This window comes from Hemiscyllium ocellatum, chromosome 7, assembly GCF_020745735.1.
Source record: "Hemiscyllium ocellatum isolate sHemOce1 chromosome 7, sHemOce1.pat.X.cur, whole genome shotgun sequence".
In the NCBI taxonomy this organism is placed as follows: domain Eukaryota; kingdom Metazoa; phylum Chordata; class Chondrichthyes; order Orectolobiformes; family Hemiscylliidae; genus Hemiscyllium; species Hemiscyllium ocellatum.
Window position 1 is genome coordinate 24,959,720 of NC_083407.1, and position 6,037 is coordinate 24,965,756.

The window sequence follows — 6,037 nt, forward strand, 5'->3', positions numbered from 1 at the left end:
GCAGGACAGAGGGTTGGACACGTGCCTGATCAGCCTGGACCAGGAGAAAGCCTTTGGCAGGATATCACACAGGTATGTGAGAGATGTTCTCTCCAAAATGGGCTTTGGGGAGGGAATCTGCAATTGGATCAGACGGCTCTACACCAACATTGTCAGTGCGGTCTCAATGAATGGGTAGGAATCAGATAGCTTCCCAGTCAGATCTGGAATCAGGCAGGGCTGCCCTCTCTCTCCTGCCAATTTTGTGTGCTGCATTGAGCCATTTGCTGAGTCCATCAGGAAGGATGCGAGCCTGAGAGGGGTGACTATTCCTGGCAGCGGCGGCCTGCAGATTAGGGCCTCCCTGTACATGGATGACATTGCTGTTTTCTGCTCGGATCCGCTGTCCGTGTGCAGACTCATGTGCAAATGTGACCAGTTTGAACAGGTCTCAGCGGCCAAGGTAAACCGAGGCAAGAGCGAGGCCATGCTCTTCAGGAACTGGGCCGACCAATCCTTGAACCCCATCACCGTCAGGACTGACCACCTGAAGGTGCTGGGTATTTGGTTCAGTGGGGCTGGGGCATGCGCCAAGTCTTGGGGGGAGCGTATCAGCAAAGTGAGGCAGAAACTGAGCAGATGGAAACTACGGTCGCTCTCCATCCCGGGAAAAAACCTGGTCATCAGGTGTGAGGCACTGTCATTGCTGTTATACGTGGCACAGGTCTGGCCTATTCCCAGAACCTGTGCCGCTGCAGTCACCCGGGCCATCTTCCAGTTTCTATGGAGGTCAAAGATGGATCCGATCCGAAGGGACTCGCTGTATAAAGATCTGGGCAACGGGTGAAAAAAATACCAATGCCACCCTCACCCTAATGGCCACCTTTGTGTGTGGCTGCATCAAGCTGTGTGTGGATCCCTGGTACGCAAACACCAAGTGTCACTACGTACTGAGATTCTACCTGTCCCCGGTGTTGTGAAGGATAGGCCTGGCCTCGCTGCCGCGGAACGCTCCAAGTAGTTGGGCCGTTCTGTATCACCTGTCCTTCGTGGTGAAGTTTATGAAGAAAAACACCTTTGACCACAAGTCCGTCAGCACGTAGTGTCCTTGAGACCCTTCGGGAAAAGGAGAGGGCGGATCCTACCGAGCGGTTCCCTGAGCAGACTGTCAAAGCCATTTGGCAGAATGCCTCATCGCCAGAACTTTCCAACAAGCACCAAGACATGGCTTGGCTGGTGGTGAGAAGGGCTCTGCCTGTGAGATCCTTTATGCACGCCCGGACTCTCAGCCGCACCGTGCGCTGACCTCGAAGCAGCTGGGGGGGGGGAAACAAGACTGTCACACACCTCCTTCTGAAATGTGCCTACACAGAAGAAATCTGGAGAGGAATGCAGTGGTGTTTGTTGAGGTTCGTCCCGAGCAGCGCCGTGGCGCAGGACTCCGTGCTCTACGGTCTGTTCCCCGGGACGCACACTGAGATGAACATCAACTGTGCCTGGAGGATCATCAACTCGGTGAAGGGCGCTCTCTGGGCGGTCCGAAACCTGTTGATCTTCCAGCTGAAGGAGTTGACCCCGACTGAGTGTTGCAGACTGGCACATTCCAAGGTCCAGGACTACGTGTTGAGGGACACTCTGAAGCTTGGGAAAGCTGCCGCCAAGGCGCGGTGGGGAAAGACCACCGTATAACATCTGCCTGCCTAACGAAGAACAGGGGGCCCACATAGTCATTTGGGCTCTGCTGACGCCTCAGCTAAAAAATGTAATCGTACAGACCTGTAAATAGGAATGATTACTCTGTTTCGGTTTGCAAAGAAATGGAATGTTTACATATGTATGGCATGTCCAACAGTACAGACCATCAAAGTATTTTAAAGTATATTTTTGAAATAAAAAAAACTATCAGCCAATAGTGCATTTCACCAGTAAAAGGTCTCACCTGTTACTGGAGCAAATATACTTTCCATTATGCTGTTGGTAAGAAAGTCGAAAAGGCCGAGTTTTAGTTACAATGTTGGGAATGATGATATGGAGGTGCCGGTATTGGACTGAGGTGGACAAAGACAGAAGTTGCACAACACCAGGTTATAGTCCAACAGGTTTATTTGAAGTCACAAGCTTTCGGAGCGCTGCTGCTTTGTCAATTGAAATAGAAGGAAGCACACAAGCACAGAATAGAGAGGCTGAGAGATAATGGAAAGAAAATTCCAGGTAGTTAAGAGTTTCAAGGTAAGTACAAATGTCGACAGTTTGAATAACAAATCTTTGCAGGTGGTCAGAAGTGTTAACAGTATGAGTAAAGTATCAACAGCTGAATAATAGGCAAAGGGATGACCTATGAACCGATAAATTGACACTCACTCTCACTCCATACCTCCTCCCCCCCACTATTTTATAAATGCTGCCCCCTCCACATTCAGCTGTGATGAAGAATCGTCTAGACTTGAAACGTTAGTTTGCTCTCTCTCCATGGATCCTGCCTGATCTGCTGTGATTTTTAGCATTTTTTTGTTTTCAGTGATCATTAAGTCATTGCTGGCACTTATCAGGATGAGGGCTTTAGCTCCTCAATCCTGTTTCAACATTTACAGAGTATTTTGGTTGATCTATTACCTAACTCCAAATAAACCATCTCTGTCCAATGTCCCTTAAAAGATATTGTCAACAATAATCTGAGAATATAAGAAATAGGAGCAGGAGAAGGCCGTTCAGCCTGTCAAGACTGCACTTGGATTTTATCAGATCATAGCTCATCTGCCCCAGGTCTTAACTTCTGTTTCATGCTAGCTCCTCAGAGACCTCAACTTCCTAATATTTCAAAAATCCATCCACCCCTTTGATTACTTTCAGCGATGTAGTCTCCAGAACTCCCCATATTAGAGAATTCCAGATATTCACCAATCTTGGAAAGATGAAATTCTTCTGCAGCTCAGTTTTAAATGGATGTCCCCTTATTCTGTCACTTTATCCCTTAGTTTTAGATTTCTCCAAAGTGGAATTACAATTTTAAAATCAATAATTTCTCTGGCATCGATTGCTTTTTATTGTTGCGGTCACTCTTTGTGTGAAGAAATGCTTCCTGTTGTTATTCCTGAAATGTCTAGCTCTCATCTTTCTCCTTTACAAGTAGATCAGATTACTTACAGTGTGGAAACAGGCCCTTCGGCCCAATAAGTCCACACTGACCCATCGAAGCGCAACCTACCCAGATCCATTCCCCTACACCGAACACTATGTGCAATTTAGCATGGCCAATTCACAATCATTGGATTGTGGGAGGAAACCAGAGCAAACCCACGCAGACACAGGGAGAATGTGCAAACTCCATGCAGAGAGTCATCTGAGGTGGGAATTGAACCCAGGTCTCTGGTACTGTGAGGCAACAGTGCTAACCACTGTGCCACTGTGCTGCTCCTTTGATCATGGCTTGCTAACTAGTAGAAATGGTTTAGATCTATTGACCATATCTGTTCACCCTAATATCCCGCACACTTTGGTTAAATCACACCTTAAGTCTGGGGACACATTCCTGGTTTGTTTAATTTCTCCTTGCAACTTGCAGTGTCCATGAAATCATTCTGATAAACCGATACCACACTTCCTCCAAGGTCAATACATCCTTATTATGGTATAACCCAACCAAATCCTGCAAGTGTGGTCTAACCAGAGCTTTCTACTTGGCAATCAAACCAATAGTGAGCATGTCTAATATCTAATCATCTCTGTAGTTATGAGATAATGAAGATCTGGCTAATCAATGAATATGTTGACAGCACACACTGTTAATATTGCAGGCAATAAGTGTATTGATAAATAATAGCAAACATGATCTTCTAATTACATCAGTGCCAAATGAGAGGACCATTTCTTTATGAATATAAATCCATGAATAACACAATGCCATGTCAAAATATGTTTATTTTATTACAAATGTTAACAAAACAAAGAACCTGAACATTCAGGGCATGGTTGTTGTGGCAAATTGGTGCTCATAGAGTCACAAAGACATATAGCATAGAAACAGGCCCTTCCACAATGTGCTGATCAACCAAGCTACACTCATCCCAGTTACCTGCACTTTGTCCAAAGCTCTAGCATTTTAAGTGCTCATCCAGATGCTTTTTAAATGTTGTAGTAGAAAGTGAGGACTGCAGATACTGCAGAATTAAGAGTGTGGTGCTGGAAAAGCACAGCAGTTCAGGCAGCATCCGAGGAGCATGGGAATCAATGGTTCATGCATAAGCCCTCAATCCTGATGAAGGGTTTATGCCCCAAATGTCGATTCTCCTGCTCCTGTCCTTGGATGCTGCTTGACCTGCTGTGCTTTTCCAGCACCATACTCTCACTTCTTAAATGTTGCAAAAGTATTTGGCTCCACAACCCTCTCAGTCAGCTCATTTCATATTTCTATCACACTTTGAGAAAATTCTCTCCTCAGATCCCCTCTAAATTACTTACACGTCACGATAAACTTATGCTCTCTGGCTTAGATATGCCTTTCATGGGGAAAAGATTCTTATGGTCTAACCTGTCTATGAGATCAATTTTGTTTATCTCAATCAGATCCCCACTCAGCCTCCTCTACTCCAGGGAAAACAAACTCAGCCTACCAATATGAGGTAGGTTTCTCCTCATAACTGAGACTTTCTCAGGCAACATCCTGGTGAATCTCCTTTGCACTGTCTCCAGTGCAAACACATCCTTCTAATAGTGTGGTAACCAGAATACACTGTTCTGGTACACTATTCCATCTGTGGCCTACCCAATGCAATATAAAATTTAAACAAGAGTTCCCTAAATTCTACAACCTGGTAAATGAAGGCAAGCATCTCTATGCCTTCTTCACCACCCCTGTGGACCTGTACTGACACTTCACAATATCTACAGACTTGTAAGCCAGCATATCTACACCTGAGCCACCAAGTTCAGATTCAAATCCCACCTGTCCTAGAGATCATAGTAGTTCCAAATTAGTTTATTTGTTCATGGGATGGGAACATTGCTGGTTTTGCCAGCATTTATAGCTTTTCCCTATTTGCCCTTGAGGAGATGGTGGTGAACTTTCTTGAACTGTTGCTGTCATGGGGAGTGTAAGTAATGTACTTACAATGAAAGGAGTACCAGGATTTTGATCAAGTGATAGTGAAGGACTGACAACATCGTTTCAACTCAGGATGGTGTGTGTTTTGGAGGGATGGTGTTACCACCTCTCTGCTGGCTTTGACCTTCTAGGAGATACAGGTCGTAGATTTGGCAGGTGATGTTGGAGCAGCTTACATGAGTTGCTGAAGTGCATCTTGTAGATGGTGACATGTACATCTTTGAAGGGAGTGATTGATGATAGAGGAGAGTGTGGTGCTGGAAAAGCACAGCAGGTCAGGCAGCATCCGAGGAGCAGGAAAATCGACATTTTGGGCAAAAAACCACACGGAATGTCAACTTTCCTGCTCCTTGGAGGCTGCCTGACCTGTTGTGTTTTTTCCAGCACCACACTCTCCACTCTAACCTCCAGCATCTGCAGCCCTCACTTTCACCTTGCTGGAAGGGTTAAACAGGGTACCTATTAAGCAGGCGGCATTGTCCTGGGTGACTTTGAACATTTTGAGTATTGCTGGACCTGCACTTATTCACACAAGTGGGATCTATTCCTTCACGTTTGGCATGTTCAGTGTAGATTGCGGACAGTGTTTGGTGTGACTCATGCCATGCTAGCCCTGAGTCCATGCTAATTCACATTTGGCAAACTGATAAGGCCTAAACTGTGCAATTCACTCCCACCGAGAGCACCACAGTAGTAACAGGTTACAACGATTATAGGCAGCGGGCAGGAAAATTGGGGCTAGATGAGATCAACCCAAGATGTTGAGCAGGCTGCAATGGCTAAATCACCTATTCCTACTCCATTGGCAAAATGGTGTGAGAACTCCCTAAAATCTAGAGTGCAACAATTCAGCACGATATGGCAGGAACAAAATATATCCGAAATCCGAAGTGAAAACAGCAAATGCTGGAGACACTCAACAGGCCAGACAGAGAAAAAGAACTAATGTTTCAGGTC